The sequence below is a fragment of the Danio rerio genome, chromosome 4 (genome assembly GCF_052040795.2).
Source record: "Danio rerio strain M-AB ecotype USA chromosome 4, GRCz13ab, whole genome shotgun sequence".
Classification (NCBI taxonomy): domain Eukaryota; kingdom Metazoa; phylum Chordata; class Actinopteri; order Cypriniformes; family Danionidae; genus Danio; species Danio rerio.
In genome coordinates, this window is record NC_141024.2 from 43,333,615 (window position 1) to 43,357,844 (window position 24,230).

The window sequence follows — 24,230 nt, forward strand, 5'->3', positions numbered from 1 at the left end:
TGGCCACATCGGGATCCGACTCGCGGAGAGGGGAGAAGCGGTTCTCGGTGGAGATCTCAAAACGTGAGGAGGAGACGTTCTGCCCCAGGATCTGGCAAGCACCTTACGCGGCTGCACCCAGGCGCCGTGGTAGCCGGGTGTCGGCGTGAACGACGCCTGGCCAAGCCGCGCCCCGGGTGCGCTGGGCCTGGACGGAGAAGGACGCGGGTTGAGGTAGAGGGAATGATGTGGTTGTAATTTCCACGTACCTTAGATGATGAGGCGGCCTTAGCGTTAGGCACAACAAGCAGTTGTTCCTGCAGCCGCGTCCACCTCATCAGATGTGCCCGGATCTGGGACTCCACTTCTTCCAGCTCCAGCTCCAACGCCTCCATCGATGCTTCTCCTCCACACAAGGACAGAGACGCAAGCGACATTTTACGTAAAGAGCAAAGCCAGTATGTCAAAAGTGTATGGTAAAAGAGGTTGGTAGCTTTAGCTGACCAGCGGCGCTAGCAGGCTAAATCTACAAACAACAGGCAGATGCTCGAGGGACAGACCGTTTTAAAGCAGTTTTGTTTGTATAAATGTATTAAGGGTTTGTTCACCCTAAGTAGGAGAGAAAAATAGTTAGCGAATGAGGAAGAATTTTATGATTAAGATTTAAATTGCGAGTTAATAGCGAGTCCAAACTTCAAGAAAACGCACGGAGACAGTGACGTCAGTGACGTCACTCGAGCCCTTGCAGGTGTACTGTGTTTTACAGGGCATTATGTCTTTCGTAAAAACGTCTTTCAAAGAATTCCAATTTGTCAGCAGATAGTGTCGCCACATAAAATATTTCTTGCATAGTGGCTTGCTGGTCTAGGAGTATGATTCTCGTTCATGCCATGAGAAATCCTAGGTTCCAATTTCAGTTGAACCCTTACAGTTGTCTTTTGTTTTGTATGGGCGTTGTGGCTTACACGGAGGCCTTTTTTCTGAGAATGCCGGTTTGTCAGCAGATAGAGTTGCCATGTAAAGTGGCTGTTTTGCAGTTGCTCGTTGGTCTACGGGCTTGATTCTCGCATAGGGTGCGAGAGGTCCCGTTTTCAAAGCCTGGACGAACCATTGCAGAAGTCCCTGGTCCAAATGAAGCAAAAGCCCTTCTTCAATGTTTGTAAGATAAGGACTTCTGACCATCTGTTGCCTCTGATGTCTTGTGAAATAATCAAGCTTTTGTGGCTAGTTGGTCTAGGGGTATGATTCTCGCTTAGGGTGCGAGAGGTCCTGGGTTCAAATCCCGGACGAGCCCTTGCATTTGTTCTGTTGTTTTACAGGGCTTTATGGCTTTCATAAAAAAAACAATTTTCGAAGAATTCCAGTTTGTCAGCAGATAGTGTCGGCACATAAAACATTCCTTTCCATAGTGGTTTGGTTGTCTAGGAGTATGCTTTTCGTTCATGCCGTGAGAAATCCCAGATTCAAATTTCGGTTGAGCCCTTACAGTTGTCTGCTGTTTTGTAAGGGCGTTGTGGCTTACACAGAGGCCTTTTTTCTGAGAATGCCAGTTCGTCAGCAGATAGTGTTGCCATATAAAGTTACTGTTTTGCAGTGGCTCGTTGGTCAAGGGGTATGATTCTCGCTTAGGGTGCCCTTGATTCATTAGAGAAAGTTTTCTGACTATCTGATGCTTCTAAGGCCATGTGAAATTCTCTCAATTTAGTGGCTCGTTGGTCTAGGGGTATGATTCTTGCTTCGGGTGTGAGAGGTCCCGGCTTCAAATCCCAGACGAGCCCTTGCAGGTGTCATGTGTTTTACAGGGCACTATGTCTTTCATTAAAATGTCTTTCGAAGAATTCCAGTTTGTCAGCAGATAGTGTTGCCACCTAAAACATTCCTTTGCAAAGTGGCTTGCTGGTCTAGGCGTATGATTTTCGTTCATGCAATGAGAATTCCCAGATTCAAATTTCGGTTAAGCCCTTACAGTTGTCTGCTGTTTTGTAAGGTCGTTGTGGCTTACACAGAGGCCTTTTTTCTGAGAATGCCAGTTTGTCAGCAGATAGTGTTGCCATATAAAGTTGCTGTTTTGCAGTGGCTCGGTGGTCTAGGGGTATGACTCTCACTTAAGGTGCCCTTGATTCGTTAGAGAAAGATTTCTGACTATCTGACGCCTTGTGAAGTTGTCTCGATTTAGTGGCTCATTGGTCTATGGGTATGATTCTCGCTTCGGTTGTGAGAGGACCCGGGTTCAATACACGGATGAGCCCTTGTAGGTGTACTGTGTTTTACAGGGCATTATGTCTTTCGTAAAAACGTCTTTCAAAGAATTCCAATTTGTCAGCAGATAGTGTCGCCACATAAAATATTTCTTGCATAGTGGCTTGCTGGTCTAGGAGTATGATTCTCGTTCATGCCATGAGAAATCCTAGGTTCAAATTTCAGTTGAACCCTTACAGTTGTCTTTTGTTTTGTAAGGGCGTTGTGGCTTACACAAGGGTCTTTTTTCTGAGAATGCCAGTTTGTCTGCAGATAGTGTTGCCATGTAAAGTGGCTGTTTTGCAGTTGCTCGTTGGTCTACGGGCTTGATTCTCGCATAAGGTGCGAGAGGTCCTGTTTTCAAAGCCTGGACGAACCATTGCAGAAGTCCCGGGTCCAAATGAAGCAAAAGCCCTGCTTCAATGTTTGTAAGATAAGGATTTCTGACCATCTGTTGCTTCTGATGTCTTGTGAAATATTCAAGCTTTTGTGGCTCGTTGGTCTAGGGGTATGATTCTCGCTAAGGGTGCGGGAGGTCCCGGGTTCAAATCCCGGATGAGCCCTTGCAATTGATCTGTTGTTTTACTGGGCTTTATGGCTTTCATAAAAAAACAATTTTCGAAGAATTCCAGTTTGTCGGCAGATAGCGTCGGCACATAAAACATTCCTTTGCATAGTGGTTTGGTTGTCTAGGAGTATGCTTTTCGTTCATGCCGTGAGAAATCCCAGATTCAAATTTCGGTTGAGCCCTTACAGTTGTCTGCTGTTTTGTAAGGGCATTGTGGCTTACACAGAGGCCTTTTTTCTGAGAATGCCAGTTCGTCAGCAGATAGTGTTGCCATATAAAGTTATTGTTTTGCAGTGGCTCGTTGGTCTAGGGGTATGATTCTCGCTTCGGGTGTGAGAGGTCCCGGGTTCAAATCCCGGACGAGCCCTTGCAGGTGTCATGTGTTTTACAGGGCACTATGTCTTTCATTAAAATGTCTTTCGAAGAATTCCAGTTTGTCAGCAGATAGTGTCGCCACCTAAAACATTCCTTTGCATAGTGGCTTGCTGGTCTAGGCGTATGATTTTCGTTCATGCAATGAGAAATCCCAGATTCAAAGTTCGGTTGAGCCCTTACAGTTGTCTGCTGTTTTGTAAGGTCGTTGTGGCTTACACAGAGGCCTTTTTTCTGAGAATGCCAGTTTGTCAGCAGATAGTGTTGCCATATAAAGTTGCTGTTTTGCAGTGGCTCGGTGGTCTAGGGGTATGACTCTCACTTAAGGTGCCCTTGATTCGTTAGAGAAAGATTTCTGACTATCTGACGCCTTGTGAAGTTGTCTCGATTTAGTGGCTCATTGGTCTATGGGTATAATTCTCGCTTCGGTTGTGAGAGGACCCAGGTTCAATACACGGATGAGCCCTTGTAGGTGTACTGTGTTTTACAGGGCATTATGTCTTTCATAAAAACGTCTTTCAAAGAATTCCAATTTGTCAGCAGATAGTGTTGCCACATAAAATATTTCTTGCATAGTGGCTTGCTGGTCTAGGAGTATGATTCTCGTTCATGCCATGAGAAATCCTAGGTTCCAATTTCAGTTGAACCCTTACAGTTGTCTTTTGTTTTGTATGGGCGTTGTGGCTTACACAGAGGCCTTTTTTCTGAGAATGCCGGTTTGTCAGCAGATAGTGTTGCCATGTAAAGTGGCTGTTTTGCAGTTGCTCGTTGGTCTACGGGCTTGATTCTCGCATAAGGTGCGAGAGGTCCCGTTTTCAAAGCCTGGACGAACCATTGCAGAAGTCCCGGGTCCAAATGAAGCAAAAGCCCTTCTTCAATGTTTGTAAGATAAGGACTTCTGACCATCTGTTGCTTCTGATGTCTTGTGAAATAATCAAGCTTTTATGGCTCGTTGGCCTAGGGGTATGATTCTCGCTTAGGGTGCGAGAGGTCCCGGGTTCACATCCCGGACGAGCCCTTGTATTTATTCTTTTGTTTTACAGGGCTTTATGGCTTTCATAAAAAACGTTTTTCGAAGAATTCCAGGTTGTCAGCAGATAGTGTCGGCACATAAAACATTTCTTTGCTTAGTGGCTTGGTTGTCTAGGAGTATGATTCTCGTTCATGCCATGAGAAATCCCAGATTCAAATTTCGGTTGAGCCCTTACAGTTTTCTGCTGTTTTGTAAGGGCGTTGTGGCTTACACAGAGGCCTTTTTTCTGAGAATGCCAGTTCGTCAGCAGATAGTGTTGCCATATAAAGTTACTGTTTTGCAGTGGCTCGTTGGTCAAGGGGTATGATTCTCGCTTAGGGTGCCCTTGATTCATTAGAGAAAGTTTTCTGACTATCTGATGCTTCTAAGGCCATGTGAAATTCTCTCAATTTAGTGGCTCGTTGGTCTAGGGGTATGATTCTTGCTTCGGGTGTGAGAGGTCCCGGCTTCAAATCCCAGACGAGCCCTTGCATGTGTCATGTGTTTTACAGGGCACTATGTCTTTCATTAAAATGTCTTTCGAAGAATTCCAGTTTGTCAGCAGATAGTGTTGCCACCTAAAACATTCCTTTGCAAAGTGGCTTGCTGGTCTAGGCGTATGATTTTCGTTCATGCAATGAGAATTCCCAGATTCAAATTTCGGTTAAGCCCTTACAGTTGTCTGCTGTTTTGTAAGGTCGTTGTGGCTTACACAGAGGCCTTTTTTCTGAGAATGCCAGTTTGTCAGCAGATAGTGTTGCCATATAAAGTTGCTGTTTTGCAGTGGCTCGGTGGTCTAGGGGTATGACTCTCACTTAAGGTGCCCTTGATTCGTTAGAGAAAGATTTCTGACTATCTGACGCCTTGTGAAGTTGTCTCGATTTAGTGGCTCATTGGTCTATGGGTATGATTCTCGCTTCGGTTGCGAGAGGACCCGGGTTCAATACACGGATGAGCCCTTGTAGGTATACTGTGTTTTACAGGGCATTATGTCTTTCGTAAAAACGTCTTTCAAAGAATTCCAATTTGTCAGCAGATAGTGTCGCCACATAAAATATTTCTTGCATAGTGGCTTGCTGGTCTAGGAGTATGATTCTCGTTCATGCCATGAGAAATCCTAGGTTCAAATTTCAGTTGAACCCTTACAGTTGTCTTTTGTTTTGTAAGGGCGTTGTGGCTTACACAAGGGTCTTTTTTCTGAGAATGCCAGTTTGTCAGCAGATAGTGTTGCCATGTAAAGTGGCTGTTTTGCAGTTGCTCGTTGGTCTACGGGCTTGATTCTCGCATAAGGTGCGAGAGGTCCTGTTTTCAAAGCCTGGACGAACCATTGCAGAAGTCCCGGGTCCAAATGAAGCAAAAGCCCTGCTTCAATGTTTGTAAGATAAGGATTTCTGACCATCTGTTTCTTCTGATGTCTTGTGAAATATTCAAGCTTTTGTGGCTCGTTGGTCTAGGGGTATGATTCTCGCTAAGGGTGCGGGAGGTCCCGGGTTCAAATCCCGGACGAGCCCTTGCAATTGATCTGTTGTTTTACTGGGCTTTATGGCTTTCATAAAAAAACAATTTTCGAAGAATTCCAGTTTGTCAGCAGATAGCGTCGGCACATAAAACATTCCTTTGCATAGTGGTTTGGTTGTCTAGGAGTATGCTTTTCGTTCATGCCGTGAGAAATCCCAGATTCAAATTTCGGTTGAGCCCTTACAGTTGTCTGCTGTTTTGTAAGGTTGTTGTGGCTTACACAGAGGCCTTTTTTCTGAGAATGCCAGTTTGTCAGCAGATAGTGTTGCCATATAAAGTTGCTGTTTTGCAGTGGCTCGGTGGTCTAGGGGTATGACTCTCACTTAAGTTGCCCTTGATTCGTTAGAGAAAGATTTCTGACTATCTGACGCCTTGTGAAGTTGTCTCGATTTAGTGGCTCATTGGTCTATGGGTATAATTCTCGCTTCGGTTGTGAGAGGACCCAGGTTCAATACACGGATGAGCCCTTGTGTGTGTACTGTGTTTTACAGGGCATTATGTCTTTCGTAAAAACGTCTTTCACAGAATTCCAATTTGTCAGCAGATAGTGTCGCCACATAAAATATTTCTTGCATAGTGGCTTGCTGGTCTAGGAGTATGATTCTCGTTCATGCCATGAGAAATCCTAGGTTCAAATTTCAGTTGAACCCTTACAGTTGTCTTTTGTTTTGTATGGGCGTTGTGGCTTACACAGAGGCCTTTTTTGTGAGAATGCCGGTTTGTCAGCAGATAGTGTTGCCATGTAAAGTGGCTGTTTTGCAGTTGCTCGTTGGTCTACGGGCTTGATTCTCGCATAAGGTGCGAGAGGACCCGTTTTCAAAGCCTGGACGAACCATTGCAGAAGTCCCGGGTCCAAATGAAGCAAAAGCCCTTCATCAATGTTTGTAAGATAAGGACTTCTGACCATCTGTTGCTTCTGATGTCTTGTGAAATAATCAAGCTTTTGTGGCTTGTTGGTCTAGGGGTATGATTCTCGCTTAGGGTGCGAGAGGTCCCGGGTTCAAATCCCGGACGAGCCCTTGCATTTATTCTTTTGTTTTACAGGGCTTTATGGCTTTCATAAAAAACGTTTTTCGAAGAATTCCAGGTTGTCAGCAGATAGTGTCGGCACATAAAACATTTCTTTGCTTAGTGGCTTGGTTGTCTAGGAGTATGATTCTCGTTCATGCCATGAGAAATCCCAGATTCAAATTTCAGTTGAGCCCTTACAGTTTTCTGCTGTTTTGTAAGGGCGTTGTGGCTTACACAGAGGCCTTTTTTCTGAGAATCCCAGTTCATCAGCAGATAGTGTTGCCATATAAAGTTACTGTTTTGCAGTGGCTCGTTGGTCAAGGGGTATGATTCTCGCTTAGGGTGCCCTTGATTCATTAGAGAAAGTTTTCTGACTATCTGATGCTTCTAAGGCCATGTGAAATTTTCTCAATTTAGTGGCTCGTTGGTCTAGGGGTATGATTCTCGCTTCGGGTGTGAGAGGTCCCAGGTTCAAATCCCGGACGAGCCCTTGCAGGTGTCATGTGTTTTACAGGGCACTATGTCTTTCATTAAAATGTCTTTCGAAGAATTTCAGTTTGTCAGCAGATAGTGTCGCCACCTAAAACATTCCTTTGCATAGTGGCTTGCTGGTCTAGGCGTATGATTTTCGTTCATGCAATGAGAAATCCCTGATTCAAATTTCGGTTGAGCCCTTACAGTTGTCTGCTGTTTTGTAAGGTCGTTGTGGCTTACACAGAGGCCTTTTTTCTGAGAATGCCAGTTTGTCAGCAGATAGTGTTGCCATATAAAGTTGCTGTTTTGCAGTGGCTCGGTGGTCTAGGGGTATGACTCTCACTTAAGTTGCCCTTGATTCGTTAGAGAAAGATTTCTGACTATCTGACGCCTTGTGAAGTTGTCTCGATTTAGTGGCTCATTGGTCTATGGGTATAATTCTCGCTTCGGTTGTGAGAGGACCCAGGTTCAATACACGGATGAGCCCTTGTAGGTGTACTGTGTTTTACAGGGCATTATGTCTTTCGTAAAAACGTCTTTCAAAGAATTCCAATTTGTCAGCAGATAGTGTCGCCACATAAAATATTTCTTGCATAGTGGCTTGCTGGTCTAGGAGTATGATTCTCGTTCATGCCATGAGAAATCCTAGGTTCAAATTTCAGTTGAACCCTTACAGTTGTCTTTTGTTTTGTATGGGCGTTGTGGCTTACACAGAGGCCTTTTTTGTGAGAATGCCGGTTTGTCAGCAGATAGTGTTGCCATGTAAAGTGGCTGTTTTGCAGTTGCTCGTTGGTCTACGGGCTTGATTCTCGCATAAGGTGCGAGAGGTCCCGTTTTCAAAGCCTGGACGAACCATTGCAGAAGTCCCGGGTCCAAATGAAGCAAAAGCCCTTCATCAATGTTTGTAAGATGAGGACTTCTGACCATCTGTTGCTTCTGATGTCTTGTGAAATAATCAAGCTTTTGTGGCTTGTTGGTCTAGGGGTATGATTCTCGCTTAGGGTGCGAGAGGTCCCGGGTTCAAATCCCGGACGAGCCCTTGCATTTATTCTTTTGTTTTACAGGGCTTTATGGCTTTCATAAAAAACGTTTTTCGAAGAATTCCAGGTTGTCAGCAGATAGTGTCGGCACATAAAACATTTCTTTGCTTAGTGGCTTGGTTGTCTAGGAGTATGATTCTCGTTCATGCCATGAGAAATCCCAGATTCAAATTTCAGTTGAGCCCTTACAGTTTTCTGCTGTTTTGTAAGGGCGTTGTGGCTTACACAGAGGCCTTTTTTCTGAGAATCCCAGTTCGTCAGCAGATAGTGTTGCCATATAAAGTTACTGTTTTGCAGTGGCTCGTTGGTCAAGGGGTATGATTCTCGCTTAGGGTGCCCTTGATTCATTAGAGAAAGTTTTCTGACTATCTGATGCTTCTAAGGCCATGTGAAATTCTCTCAATTTAGTGGCTCGTTGGTCTAGGGGTATGATTCTTGCTTCGGGTGTGAGAGGTCCCGGCTTCAAATCCCAGACGAGCCCTTGCATGTGTCATGTGTTTTACAGGGCACTATGTCTTTCATTAAAATGTCTTTCGAAGAAATCCAGTTTGTCAGCAGATAGTGTTGCCACCTAAAACATTCCTTTGCAAAGTGGCTTGCTGGTCTAGGCGTATGATTTTCGTTCATGCAATGAGAATTCCCAGATTCAAATTTCGGTTGAGCCCTTACAGTTGTCTGCTGTTTTGTAAGGGCATTGTGGCTTACACAGAGGCCTTTTTTCTGAGAATGCCAGTTCGTCAGCAGATAGTGTTGCCTTATAAAGTTATTGTATTGCAGTGGCTCGTTGGTCTAGGGGTATGATTCTCGCTTCGGGTGTGAGAGGTCCCGGGTTCAAATCCCGGACGAGCCCTTGCAGGTGTCATGTGTTTTACAGGGCACTATGTCTTTCATTAAAATGTCTTTCGAAGAATTCCAGTTTGTCAGCAGATAGTGTCGCCACCTAAAACATTCCTTTGCATAGTGGCTTGCTGGTCTAGGCGTATGATTTTCATTCATGCAATGAGAAATCCCAGATTCAAATTTCGGTTGAGCCCTTACAGTTGTCTGCTGTTTTGTAAGGTCGTTGTGGCTTACACAGAGGCCTTTTTTCTGAGAAAGCCAGTTTGTCAGCAGATAGTGTTGCCATATAAAGTTGCTGTTTTGCAGTGGCTCGGTGGTCTAGGGGTATGACTCTCACTTAAGGTGCCCTTGATTCGTTAGAGAAAGATTTCTGACTATCTGACGCCTTGTGAAGTTGTCTCGATTCAGTGACTCATTGGTCTATGGGTATGATTCTCGCTTCGGTTGCGAGAGGACCCGGGTTCAATACACGGATGAGCCCTTGTAGGTGTACTGTGTTTTACAGGGCATTATGTCTTTCGTAAAATCGTCTTTCAAAGAATTCCAATTTGTCAGCAGATAGTGTCGCCACATAAAATATTTCTTGCATAGTGGCTTGCTGGTCTTGGAGTATGATTCTCGTTCATGCCATGAGAAATCCTAGGTTCCAATTTCAGTTGAACCCTTACAGTTGTCTTTTGTTTTGTATGGGCGTTGTGGCTTACACAGAGGCCTTTTTTCTGATAATGCCGGTTTGTCAGCAGATAGTGTTGCCATGTAAAGTGGCTGTTTTGCAGTTGCTCGTTGGTCTACGGGCTTGATTCTCGCATAAGGTGAGAGAGGTCCCGTTTTCAAAGCCTGGACGAACCATTGCAGAAGTTCCGGGTTCAAAAGAAGCAAAAGCCCTGCTTCAATGTTCGTAAGATAAGGACTTCTGACCATCTGTTGCTTCTGATGTCTTGTGAAATAATCAAGCTTTTGTGGCTCGTTGGTCTAGGGGTATGATTCTCGCTTAGGGTGCGAGAGATCCCGGGTTCAAATCCCGGACGGGCCCTTGCAATTGTTCTGTTGTTTTACAGGGCTTTATGGCTTTCATAAAAAAACAATTTTCGAAGAATTCCAGTTTGTCAGTAGATAGTGTCGGCACATAAAACATTCCTTTCTATAGTGGTTTGGTTGTCTAGGAGTATGCTTTTCGTTCATGCCGTGAGAAATCCCAGATTCAAATTTCGGTTGAGCCCTTACAGTTGTCTGCTGTTTTGTAAGGGCATTGTGGCTTACACAGAGGCCTTTTTTCTGAGAATGCCAGTTCGTCAGCAGATAGTGTTGCCATATAAAGTTATTGTTTTGCAGTGGCTTGTTGGTCTAGGGGTATGATTCTCGCTTAGGGTGCCCTAAATCCGTAAGAGAAAGTTTTCTGACTATCTGATGGTTCTGAGGCCATGTGAAAATCTCTCAATTTAGTGGCTCGTTGGTCAAGGGGTATGATTCTCGCTTCGGGTATGAGAGGTCCCGGGTTTAAATCCCGGACGAGCCCTTGCAGGTGTCATGTGTTTTACAGGGCACTATGTCTTTCATTAAAATGTCTTTCGAAGAATTCCAGTTTGTCAGCAGATAGTGTCGCCACCTAAAACATTCCTTTGCATAGTGGCTTGCTGGTCTAGGCGTATGATTTTCGTTCATGCAATGAGAAATCCCAGATTCAAATTTCGGTTGAGCCCTTACAGTTGTCTGCTGTTTTGTAAGGTCGTTGTGGCTTACACAGAGGCCTTTTTTCTGAGAATGCCAGTTTGTCAGCAGATAGTGTTGCCATATAAAGTTGCTGTTTTGCAGTGGCTCGGTGGTCTAGGGGTACGACTCTCACTAAGGGTGCCCTTGATTCGTTAGAGAAAGATTTCTGACTATCTGACGCCTTGAGAAGTTGTCTCGATTTAGTGGCTCATTGGTCTATGGGTATGATTCTCGCTTCGGTTGCGAGAGGACCCGGGTTCAATACACGGATGAGCCCTTGTAGGTGTACTGTGTTTTACAGGGCATTATGTCTTTCGTAAAAACGTCTTTCAAAGAATTCCAATTTGTCAGCAGATAGTGTCGCCACATAAAATATTTCTTGCATAGTGGCTTGCTGGTCTAGGAGTATGATTCTCTTTCATGCCATGAGAAATCCTAGGTTCCAATTTCAGTTGAACCCTTACAGTTGTCTTTTGTTTTGTATGGGTGTTGTGGCTTACACAGAGGCCTTTTTTCTGAGAATGCCGGTTTGTCAGCAGATAGTGTTGCCATGTAAAGTGGCTGTTTTGCAGTTGCTCGTTGGTCTACCGGCTTGATTCTCGCATAAGGTGCGAGAGGTCCCGTTTTCAAAGCCTGGACGAACCATTGCAGAAGTCCCGGGTCCAAATGAAGCAAAAGCCCTTCTTCAATGTTTGTAAGATAAGGACTTCTGACCATTTGTTGCTTCTGATGTCTTGTGAAATAATCAAGCTTTCGTGGCTCGTTGGTCTAGGGGTATGATTCTCGCTTAGGGTGCGAGAGGTCCCGGGTTCAAATCCTGGACGAGCCCTTGCATTTATTCTGTTGTTTTACAGGGCTTTATGGCTTTCATAAAAAACGTTTTTCGAAGAATTCCAATTTGTCAGCAGATAGTGTCGGCACATAAAACATTTCTTTGCTTAGTGGCTTGGTTGTCTAGGAGTATGATTCTCGTTCATGCCATGAGAAATCCCAGATTCAAATTTCGGTTGAGCCCTTACAGTTTTCTGCTGTTTTGTAAGGGCGTTGTGGCTTACACAGAGGCCTTTTTTCTGAGAATGCCAGTTCGTCAGCAGATAGTGTTGCCATATAAAGTTACTGTTTTGCAGTGGCTCGTTGGTCAAGGGGTATGATTCTCGCTTAGGGTGCCCTTGATTCATTAGAGAAAGTTTTCTGACTATCTGATGCTTTTAAGGCCATGTGAAATTCTGTCAATTTAGTGGCTCGTTGGTCTAGGGGTATGATTCTTGCTTCGGGTGTGAGAGGTCCCGGCTTCAAATCCCAGACGAGCCCTTGCAGGTGTCATGTGTTTTACAGGGCACTATGTCTTTCATTAAAATGTCTTTCGAAGAATTCCAGTTTGTCAGCAGATAGTGTCGGCACATAAAACATTCCTTTCCATAGTGGTTTGGTTGTCTAGGAGTATGCTTTTCGTTCATGCCGTGAGAAATCCCAGATTCAAATTTCGGTTGAGCCCTTACAGTTGTCTGCTGTTTTGTAAGGGCATTGTGGTTTACACAGAGGCCTTTTTTTTGAGGATGCCAGTTCGTCAGCAGATAGTGTTGCCATATAAAGTTACTGTTTTGCAGTGGCTCGTTGGTCTAGGGGTATGATTCTCGCTTAGGGTGCCCTTGATTTGTTAGAGAAAGTTTTCTGACTATCTGATGCTTCTGAGGCCATGTGAAATTCCCTCAATTTAGTGGCTCGTTGGTCTAGGGGTATGATTCTTGCTTCGGGTGTGAGAGGTCCCGGGTTCAAATCCCAGACGAGCCCTTGCAGGTGTCATGTGTTTTACAGGGCACTATGTCTTTCATTAAAATGTCTTTCGAAGAATTCCAGTTTGTCAGCAGATAGTGTCGCCACATAAAACATTCCTTTGCATAGTGGCTTGCTGGTCTAGGCGTATGATTTTCGTTCATGCAATGAGAAATCCCAGATTCAAATTTCGGTTGAGCCCTTACAGCTGTCTGCTGTTTTGTAAGGTCGTTGTGGCTTACACAGAGGCCTTTTTTTCTGAGAATGCCAGTTTGTCAGCAGATAGTGTTGCCATATAAAGTTGCTGTTTTGCAGTGGCTCGGCGGTCTAGGGGTTTGACTCTCACTTAGGGTGCCCTTGATTCGTTAGAGAAAGATTTCTGACTATCTGACGTCTTGTGAAATTGTCTCAATTTAGTGGCTCATTGGTCTATGGGTATGATTCTTGCTTCGGTTGAGAGAGGACCCGGGTTCAATTACCGGATGAGCCCTTGCAAGTGTACTGTGTTTTACAGGGCATTATGTCTTTCGTAAAAACGTCTTTCAAAGAATTCCAATTTGTCAGCAGATAGTGTCGCCACATAAAATATTTCTTGCATAGTGGCTTGCTGGTCTAGGAGTATGATTCTCGTTCATGCCATGAGAAATCCTGGGTTCCAATTTCAGTTGAACCCTTACAGTTGTCTTTTGTTTTGTATGGGCGTTGTGGCTTACACAGAGGCCTTTTTTCTGAGAATGCCGGTTTGTCAGCAGATAGTGTTGCCATGTAAAGTGGCTGTTTTGCAGTTGCTCGTTGGTCTACGGGCTTGATTCTCGCATAAGGTGAGAGAGGTCCCGTTTTCAAAGCCTGGACGAACCATTGCAGAAGTTCCGGGTTCAAAAGAAGCAAAAGCCCTGCTTCAATGTTTGTTAGATAAGGACTTCTGACCATCTGTTGCTTCTGATGTCTTGTGAAATATGCAAGCTTTTATGGCTAGTTGGTCTAGGGGTATGATTCTCACTTTGGGTATGAGAGGTCCCGGGTTCAAATCCTGGATGAGTCCTTGCAGTTTCTCTGTTGTTTAACAGGGCAATATGGCTTTCATAAAAAACGTTTTTCGAAGAATTCCAGTTTGTCAGCAGATATTGTCGGCACATAAAACATTCCTTTGCATAGTGGCATGGTTCTCTAGGAGTATGATTCTCGTTCATGCCATGATAAATCCCAGATTCAAATTTCGGTTGAGCCCTTACAGTTGTCTGCTGTTTTGTAAGGGCGTTTTTCGTAAGGGTGTTTTGTAAGAGGCCTTTTTTCTGAGAATGCCAGTTCGTCAGCAGATAGTGTTGCCCTGTAAAGTTGCTTTCTGAGTGAACTATGCTTTTAAGCCAGGGGTCACCAAACCTGTTCCTGGAGGTCTTAAAATGACAACCAAAGAGTTTGTTTCCAGTTTTTTCCAGTTGTTTACACACAATTTCTGAAAGCATGTTTCATATTGTCAGAACTCTACACACAAATCCCAAAACACACACACATTGGGCAAAACTCTTCAATTCTTCTGCAAAATGAAACTATACGTTCAAAACAATGTGATTTCTTCTCAAAATGGTATTTTGTTTTCAAATGACACACACAAGCCATCACATTAACAGACATTCATAAGATAAGTTAAACACTAATGTGCTTAATGTAAAACACTATGACGACTTCTTCTCTATTCATCATAATGACTTTCTGTTAGCCTTTTTCAGTTCAGTGTTACACTTACTACAGACAGTACATAGACCTACAGAAGTGCATTGTAAAATTTTTCTGAAAATTGTTTTTATACAAAACAAACAAATACCGAATATATTTTACTGTATTTTCCCCACAAAAACAGCGTACAAAGTGTTGATCCCAACCAACACAAAGTTGCAGAAAATGTGGTCTACATATACCATCAACAGAAGTGTTTACTAAATACAGTTACAGAAAATACATAAATAAATAAATAAAAAAACAGCTATACTGCATTCTCTTTTCTGTTTTGGTGTGGCCAAGCAGTGGGGGAAATGTAACCTTGCATGACAAATCCAGCCATGAAAAGCATCAACTGCTATAGCTTGGAGAAGGGGTATAGGTGTGTTTGGATTTCGGTCATACACTTTTCATCTACAGGCAGGAAACAAATCCTCAATAGGTTTGAGGAATGGAGATTATGGAGAGGGAGATAAACAACTAAAAAACATGGGTGTGCAGTAAACTAGTTGTGAATCAGATGAGCTCTCAAATGTAATTCAATTTGTCGCACTATCCATTATGCCTCAAAGCTATACAGTTTTATAATTTATTTCATTAAGCTCTATGAAAAAAGCACACGCACCAACCTGAACTAAGGCGCTGCTGGGATTTGAGCCCAGGATCTCCTGTTTACACGACAGGCACTTTGACCAGCTAAGCCACAGCACCACAAAAATTAATTGTAAGAGACATTTGCCCGATAACAAAAATCAAAGAAGAAAAAAATACACAACAAAAAACAGCATGTCAGGATGCAGAAAATGCTGACCAGATGGATGTGGTCTTTTAGAGTCTGGATGATCATGTCTCAAACTTGACCGGTAACCTGGCCTCTGTTCAAGATCAAAGCAAAAAATGCATTAATTTTTTTTATTTAATCTATCCTTTATCATGTGTTAAGTGTTTTTTGGAACCTCCAGTTACAATACATCCAAACCCACTTTCAGCTCGGAAAATGGAAATCATTTAATCTAAGATAATGGAAAGCGCATTAGACTTCTTGGCTGTGAGCCGAGTCATTTAAAGGTTTTGGGTTCGAGTCCCACAAGAGTTGCAAGCTTTGCCCTTTTTCTTCACTGACTTAAGGTGTGGTGCGTTTCCAACATTTCAGGCATCTGTCCATCCCGTTTTGCTTTTTTCTTTCATTGCGCAGTGCAGGCTCAGATACTAGGGGTACTCTACAATAAAGCCGATGACTTAATTGAGCTGTTTTAAATAAGGGAGATTAGAAAACGGTGTAGGGCCGAGTGGACTTGAGGAATGACTCGAAGGCAACCTGTGGTTTAGGGCAAAAGTGACTGCCATCTATTGTTAAGATCACGCATTTTGGATTTGTCATACAAGAGCCTCTTTATGCATGTGCAAAGTAACTGAGTAGAAAGCATAGTAAATTTTGCTTCACCCGCACTGTCTTAGATGAAACTGCATTTGGAAGTATCGTATCCAGAGGTTTTTTCTTTTAGTGTTAAGACTAACGGCTGTTTCACACCGCAAGCGCCAGCAGCGCGTGAGCAGAGCGTATTTTTTCGGCGTCCATGTTAACAGATTAGAGCTTTCACAATGCACACAGTAGCAGCGCGTCAGAGCGAGGCGTGAGCGTCGCTGAAGCAGCAGTGCAGCGATAGTTTCGACGCCGGGTCTATTTTTGACGCGCTGCTCACGCTCAATTAAAGTGACAGTGCATTGATAATGACCAAAACACAATGAATGACAGTAAAAAGTAGCAATTTTACCCAATACATGCCTTAATAATGTCAACTGATTTATATATAGTCAATTGTAACCCAGGTTAGTAGTGGGTAGTACACAGCAATAGAGCAAATAGAAACACCCTTATAAATATGAAAAAAAAAAACATTGGCAGAATACTCGATTAAATATTATATATTAAAATTATGTATTTATATAAATAATTCATAATAGAGTATTATACAGCATTCAAGGGAATAGTGCTTTAGAAGAACATCATCGTGCCTTAGACTATAGCAGCAGATCAGCTTTACAAACAATAACAAATCAATAACAAATCAATGTTTACCATTGCTATGGTGATTCAGTGTTCGCAAGGGAATGCAGAGATGTAAGTTGTTATATTAATAACAGTAGAAAACTATTAGATTTATATCTTTTAATGTTTTAAATGTGTATTAACTGTAAAAATTAACCATTAATAAGATGCTGAAATGATTTCTATCATATATTTTTAATGAAGGATTGAGAGAAAAAAACAAGACTTGTATCTGTGAGTGAAATCTGCACACGAGTGCCACCTGGAGTTTTCCTGGTTTTTCGCTTTGATTTTGAATGATTTCCTTGGTGAGTTCGTGATTTTTTTTATTATTGTTTTCATTATAACATGATTTAAACTAGTGTCAAAAATGTGTTTCATTAATTAACCATTTGTTTGGTTCAGTAAAAACACAGTATTATACACAGTATTATACAAGTGATTGTGTAAAGTTTAAGTGAGAGAGTAAAATGCTGTCATTTGTAAAAAGAAAATGCCAAATAGGAGAGAGAAATAGGAAAAACACAGAAATTCAGCAGAGAGAAGCATATACATGGTCATTTATTGTTGCTGTTTATTTACAAATGTGTTAAGCTGAGATAATGCATACACTGTAAAATGCTAATGGTTTTTTTTTCTCCCCTTTGTTTGTTTGCTTGTGCATCTTCTTCTGGTTTTTCATCGGTGAGATGTTCTATTGAAGTCAGTTGCTGAATGTGATCTGCTCTGCATTCAAATTAATTGAAGTGTGAACTCTTTTCTGGATTTGGATTGTCTCAACTTCCATCGGTGCGTGTCTAATTGTGGAGTTGGACTGGCGAGCCTCCCATTAAGTGGATTTTTTGGATACACCTGTTGGAAAGATACAAAGTAAAACCTATTCAGCGTCATGGTAGGAGTGTAAATTTACAACACACTCACAAGTGCAACATCCTGGATCTCTGGAACTGAATGTGCAACCTAGTTGTTTTGCAAAAGAATCTTTTTGAGTGTTCATCACCTGTACTGGACTTTTGGGACATTTTGAAATGTTTTAAGTGAATGTTTTATTTTCATTTTTATTTTATTTGTACATTGTTTCATTGGAGTGTTCATTAGTTGCAATTTTTGAAGCTTTATAGAGAGAAGTTAATTGGTTTAAGAAGGGAAACCTTGATTATATATTGAATAATAAAACAATTTTAATATTGTATTATTAAGAGGGTTTTGGACGATGGCATTATATAATGGCATTATACGATAATTATATGGCATTATACGATGGCATTATATAATTATATATTATATATATTCACAACATGGAGGTTTATTAATAGGGTATGTCCTATTAATAAATTTGTAGGACATGTAAGCTCGTATAAAGCAAATAGCCTAAATAAAGAGATGCATGGATTAATGTAAATAAATAAATCTTTTCATTATGGCATTGTTCAAAATGGCTTACCTGGCTTTTCCAGAGGTCCACCTGAGTTGTTTTACTGGTTTTCTAATATTGCAGACTGATGCTTTTAACTGTATTCTAAACAGAAGCTCACTCTGAATCTTTTTAGCAGATCGCTATTGTGGATTGTGCTGCACAGCCAACTTAAAAGGGACTGCATCAAAGACAACCCAGGTGGCACATACTAAAAACAACAAGAACAAAAAGTATTTATAAAAAAGTAAGAATTTTTTTTTGGCACAGCAGGGTCTTTCTTCAGGGCTCGTTGGTCAAGGGGTATGATTCTCGCTTAGGATGCGAGAGGTCCTGGGTTCAATCCATGGATGAGCCCTACAGCTCAAAAAAGCAGTGGAACTTTGGCATTTCTACATTAATTGTAGCACCTTTTGCTGTGACTTTAGTTAATGAACATTTAGTGGACTTGTAATTTAAATTAGTTTAACATGTACAATTATACAGACAAAACCGTCTGCTACCCTCAGGCAGATGGTTCCGCAGCATCTGGTTACGCACCAGCCGGCTAAAGGAAAGTTTCTTCCCTCAGACTATCAGGCTGATGAACACTTAACACACAGGCTCTTCCATACCCTCACTGCACACCATCGATATGTAGCATGCACTGACCTTTAGCCAATCCATACTTGAAACAACACTGCCTACAACTATGTGGACACCTATTCATTGTACATATCGTTGTCAATTTCACATTGTCATTTTATTTGTGTTGTTTGTACTGTCGTTGTATTTGCACAGTCATTGTTTTTGCTCTTTCTGTATTTTTTTTACTGTTTGTACAGATAATTTTTCATGATTTTTGGTGAATTTATATGATTTTTTGTGATTTTTCAAAAATTTTTCATATTTTGCGATTTTTCAAAAATTTTCATTTTTTGCGATTTTTCAAAAATGTTTCATTTTTTGCGATTTTTCAAAAATTTTCATATTTTGCGATTTTGCAAAAATTTTTCAGTTTTTGTGATTTTTCAAAAAAAATTTATATTTTACAATTTTTCAAAAAATTTTCATTTTTTGTGATTTTAAAAAATTTTCATATTTTGCAATTTTTCAAAAATTTTTCATTTTTTGTGATTTTGCGATTTTTCAAAAAATTTTCATTTTTTGTGATTTTTCAAAAATTTTTCATGTTTTGCGATTTTTCAAAAAAATTATATATTTTGCGATTTTTCAAAAAATTGTAATATTTTGCGATTTTTAAAAAAATTTTCATGTTTTGCAATTTTTCAAAAAATTTTCACATTTTGCGATTTTTCAAAAATGTTTTATTTTTTGCAATTTTTCAAAAATTGTTCATATTTTGCGATTTTTCAAAAAATTTTCATATTTTGCGATTTTTCAAAAATTTTTCATTTTTTGTGATTTTTCAAAAAATTTTCATGTTTTGCGATTTTTTAAAAAAATTTCCATATTTTGCGATTTTTCAAAAAATTTTCATGTTTTGCCAATTTTCAAAAAATTTTCATTTTTTGCGATTTTTCAAAAAATTTTCATATTTTGCGATTTTTCAAAAAATGTTCATTTTTTGCGATTTTTCAAAAATTGTTCATATTTTGTGATTTTTCAAAAAATTTTCATTTTTTGTGATTTTTTGCGATTTTTCTAAAAATTTTCATGTTTTGCGATTTTTCAAAAAAATTTCCATATTTTGCGATTTTTCAAAAAAAAATAATTTTTTGTGATTTTTTGTGATTTTTCAAAAAATTTTCATGTTTTGCGATTTTTCAAAAAATTTTCATGTTTTGCGATTTTTCAAAAAAATTTCCATATTTTGCGATTTTTCAAAAAATTTTAATTTTTTGCGATTTTTCAAAAAATTTTCATTTTTTGCAATTTTTCAAAAATTGTTCATATTTTGCGATTTTTAAAAAAAATTTCATATTTTGCGATTTTTCAAAAAATTTTCATGTTTTGCGATTTTTCAAAAAATGTTCATGTTTTGCGATTTTTCAAAAAAATTTCCATTTTTTGCGATTTTAAAAAAAAATTTCATGTTTTGCGATTTTTCAAAAAAAATTTCATATTTTGCGATTTTTCAAAAAATTTTCATTTTTTGTGATTTTTCAAAAAATTTTCATTTTTTGTGATTTTTCAAAAAATTTCCATATTTTGTGATTTTTCAAAAAATTTCAATTTTTTGCGATTTTTCAAAAAATTTTATATTTTGCGATTTTTCAAAAAATTTTCTTGTTTTGCGATTTTTCCAAAAACTTTTATTTTTGTGTTTTTTCAAAAAATTTTCATATTTTGCGATTTTTCAAAAAAATTTTATTTTTTGTAATTTTTTGCGATTTTTCAAAAAATTTTCATGTTTTGCGATTTTTCAAAAAAATTTCATATTTTGCGATTTTTCAAAAAAATTCAATTTTTGTGATTTTTTTTAAAAAAAATTATATTTTGTGATTTTTCAAAAAATTTTCATGTTTTGCGAATTTTCAAAAAAATTTCATATTTTAAAAACATTTACATTTTTTGTGATTTTTCAAAAAATTTTCATGTTTTGCGATTTTTCAAAAAAATTATATTTTGCGATTTTTCAAAAAAATTTTCATGTTTTGCGATTTTTCAAAAAATTTTCATATTTTGCAATTTTTCAAAAATTTTTTATTTTTTGCAATTTTTCAAAAATTGTTCATATTTTGCGATTTTTCAAAAATTTTTCATATTTTGCGATTTGTCAAAAATTTTTCATATTTTGCGATTTTTCAAAAAATTTTCATTTTTTCAAAAAAATTTATATTTTGCGATGTTTCAAAAAATTTTCATTTTTTGCCATTTTTCAAAAATTGTTCATATTTTGTGATTTTTCAAAAAAATTTCATTTTTTGTAATTTTTAGCGATTTTTCAAAAAAATTTTCATGTTTTGCGATTTTTCAAAAAATTTTCATATTTTGCAATTTTTCAAAAATTTTTTATTTTTTGCAATTTTTCAAAAATTGTTCATATTTTGCGATTTTTCAAAAATTGTTCATATTTTGCGATTTGTCAAAAATTTTTCATATTTTGCGATTTTTCAAAAAATTTTCATTTTTTCAAAAAAATTTATATTTTGCGATGTTTCAAAAAATTTTCATTTTTTGCCATTTTTCAAAAATTGTTCATATTTTGTGATTTTTCAAAAAAATTTCATTTTTTGTAATTTTTAGCGATTTTTCAAAAAAATTTTCATGTTTTGCGATTTTTCAAAAAATTTTCATATTTTGCAATTTTTCAAAAATTTTTTATTTTTTGCAATTTTTCAAAAATTGTTCATATTTTGCGATTTTTCAAAAATTTTTCATATTTTGCGATTTTTCAAAAAATTTTCATTTTTTGCGATTTTTCAAAAAATTTTCATATGTGATTTTTCAAAAAATTTTCATTTTTTGCGATTTTTCAAAAAAATTTATATTTTGCGATGTTTCAAAAAATTTTCATTTTTTGCCATTTTTCAAAAATTGTTCATATTTTGTGATTTTTCAAAAAAATTTCATTTTTTGTAATTTTTAGCGATTTTTCAAAAAAATTTTCATGTTTTGCGATTTTTCAAAAAATTTTCATATTTTGCAATTTTTCAAAAATTTTTTCATTTTTTGTGATTTTGCGATTTTTCAAAAAATTTACATTTTTTGTGATTTTTCAAAAAATTTTCATGTTTTGCGATTTTTCAAAAAAAAATACATTTTTCAAAAAATTTTCATATTTTGCGATTTTTCAAAAAATTTTCATGTTTTGCGATCTTTCAAAAAATTTTCATGTTTTGCGATTTTTCAAAAAATTTTAATTTTTTGCGATTTTTCAAAAAATGTTCATATTTTGCGATTTTTAAAAAAATGTTCATTTTTTGCGATTTTTCAAAAATTTTTCATATTTTGCAATTTTTCAAAAATTTTTCATTTTTTGTGATTTTGCGATTTTTCAAAAAAAATTCAATTTTTGTGATTTTTTAAAAAAAAATTTATATTTTGCGATTTTTCAAAAAATTTTCATGTTTTGCGATTTTTCAAAAAAATTTCATATTTTAAAAAAATTTAAATTTTTTGTGATTTTTCAAAAAATTGTCATGTTTTGCGATTTTTCAAAAAAATTATATTTTGCGATTTTTCAAAAATTTTTCATATTTTGCGATTTTTCAAAATTTTTTTATTTTTTGCAATTTTTCAAAAATTGTTCATATTTTGCGATTTTTCAAAAATTTTTCATATTTTGCGATTTTTCAAAAAAATTTCATTTTTTGCGATTTTTCAAAAAAATTTATATTTTGCGATGTTTCAAAATACTTTCATTTTTTGCCATTTTTCAAAAATTGTTCATATTTTGGATTTTTCAAAAAAATTTCATATTTTGTAATTTTTAGCGATTTTTCAAAAAAATTTTCATGTTTTGCGATTTTTCAAAAAATTTTCATATTTTGCAATTTTTCAAAAATTTTTCATTTTTTGTGATTTTGCGATTTTTCAAAAAATTTACATTTTTTGTGATTTTTCAAAAAATTTTCATGTTTTGCGATTTTTCAAAAAAAATATATTTTTCAAAAAATTTTCATATTTTGCGATTTTTCAAATTTTTTTCATTTTTTGCAATTTTTCAAAAATTTTTCATATTTTGCGATTTTTCAAAAAATTTTACTTTTTTGCGATTTTTCAAAAAATTTCATATTTTGCGATTTTTCAAAAAATTTTCATGTTTTGCGATTTTTCAAAAAATTTTCATTTTTTGCAATTTTTCAAAAATTGTTCAAATTTTGCGATTTTTCAAAAAATTTTCATATTTTGTGATTTTTCAAAAAATGTTCATTTTTTGCGATTTTTCAAAAATTTTTCATATTTTGCAATTTTTCAAAAATTTTTCATTTTTTGTGATTTTGCGATTTTTAAAAAAATTTACATTTTTTGTGATTTTTCAAAAAATTTTCATGTTTTGCGATTTTTCAAAAAAATTATATTTTGCGATTTTTCAAAAAATTTTAATTTTTTGCGATTTTTCAAAAAATTTCATATTTTGCGTTTTTTCAAAATATTTTCATGTTTTGCGATTTTTCAAAAAATTTTAATTTTTTGCGATTTTTCAAAAAATTTCATATTTTGCGATTTTTCAAAAAATTTTCATGTTTTGCGATTTTTCAAAAAATTTTCATTTTTTGCAATTTTTCAAAAATTGTTCAAATTTTGCGATTTTTCAAAAAATTTTCATATTTTGCGATTTTTCAAAAAATGTTCATTTTTTGCGATTTTTCAAAAATTTTTCATATTTTGCAATTTTTCAAAAATTGTTCAAATTTTGTGATTTTTCAAAAATTTTTCATATTTTGCGATTTTTCAAAAAATGTTCATTTTTTGCGATTTTTAAAAAAATTTACATTTTTTGCGATTTTTCAAAAAAATTATATTTTGCGATTTTTCAAAAAATTTTAATATTTTGCGATTTTTCAAAAATTGTTCATATTTTGCGATTTTTCAAAAAAATTTCATGTTTTGCGATTTTTCAAAAATAATTTTAATTTTTTGCGATTTTTCAAAAAATTTTCATTTTTCGCGATTTTTCAAAAATTGTTCATATTTTGCGATTTTTCAAAAATTTTTCTTTTGTGATTTTTTGCGATTTTTCAAAAAAACTCATGTTTTGCGATTTTTCAAAAAAATTTCATATTTTGTGATTTTAAAAAATTTTTCATATTTTGCAATTTTTCAAAAATTTTTCATTTTTTGTGATTTTGCGATTTTTCAAAAAAATTACATTTTTTGCGATTTTTCAAAAAATTTTCATATTTTGCGATTTTTCAAAAAATTTTCATTTTGCAATTTTTTAAAAAAATTTCATTTTTTGCAATTTATCAAAAATTGTTCATATTTTGCGATTTTTCAAAAAATTTTCATATTTTGCGATTTTTCAAAAAATTTTCATATTTTGGGATTTTTCAAAACAATTTCATTTTTTGTGATTTTTTGCGATTTTTCAAAAAATTTTCATGTTTTGCGATTTTTCAAAAATATTTCATAATTTGCGATTTTTCAAAAAAAATTGATTTTTTGTGATTTTTTGTGATTTTTCAAAAAATTTTCATGTTTTGCGATTTTTCAAAAAATTTTCCATATTTTGCGATTTTTCAAAAAAAATTCATATTTTGCGATTTTTCAAAAAAATTCATTTTTTGTGATTTTTGCGATTTTTCAAAAAAAATTTATATTTTGCGATTTTTCAAAAAATGTTCATTTTTTGTGATTTTAAAAAATTTTTCATATTTTGCAATTTTTCAAAAATTTTTCATTTTTTGTGATTTTGCGATTTTTCAAAAAATTATCATTTTTTGTGATTTTTCAAAAAATTTTTATGTTTTGTGATTTTTCAAAAAAATTTCATATTTTGCGATTTTTCAAAAAAATTCATTTTTTGTGATTTTTTGCGATTTTTCAAAAAAAAATTATATTTTGCGATTTTTCAAAAAATTTTCATTTTTTGTGATTTTAAAAATTTTTTCATATTTTGCAATTTT

At 36.5% G+C, this 24,230-nt stretch overlaps 1 protein-coding gene, 1 long non-coding RNA gene and 6 other non-coding genes across 8 annotated transcripts in view; 6 read left to right on the top strand and 2 right to left on the bottom strand.

Annotated features, from left to right (window-relative positions):
- Positions 1-24,230, bottom strand: part of LOC101886199 (uncharacterized) — an 883,799-nt gene that overhangs the window by 721,936 nt on the left and 137,633 nt on the right. The window lies entirely within an intron of this gene.
- Positions 1-24,230, bottom strand: part of LOC148680967 (uncharacterized) — a 663,035-nt gene that overhangs the window by 450,819 nt on the left and 187,986 nt on the right. The window lies entirely within an intron of this gene.
- Positions 3,081-3,152, top strand: trnap-cgg (transfer RNA proline (anticodon CGG)). The gene has a single exon. It is a non-coding gene; the product is annotated as a tRNA-Pro (tRNA).
- On the top strand, positions 6,635-6,706 carry trnap-agg (transfer RNA proline (anticodon AGG)). The gene has a single exon. It is a non-coding gene; the product is annotated as a tRNA-Pro (tRNA).
- Positions 7,117-7,188, top strand: trnap-cgg (transfer RNA proline (anticodon CGG)). Its single transcript has one exon. It is a non-coding gene; the product is annotated as a tRNA-Pro (tRNA).
- trnap-agg (transfer RNA proline (anticodon AGG)) lies at positions 8,140-8,211 on the top strand. The gene has a single exon. It is a non-coding gene; the product is annotated as a tRNA-Pro (tRNA).
- Positions 8,991-9,062, top strand: trnap-cgg (transfer RNA proline (anticodon CGG)). The gene has a single exon. It is a non-coding gene; the product is annotated as a tRNA-Pro (tRNA).
- On the top strand, positions 10,014-10,085 carry trnap-agg (transfer RNA proline (anticodon AGG)). The gene has a single exon. It is a non-coding gene; the product is annotated as a tRNA-Pro (tRNA).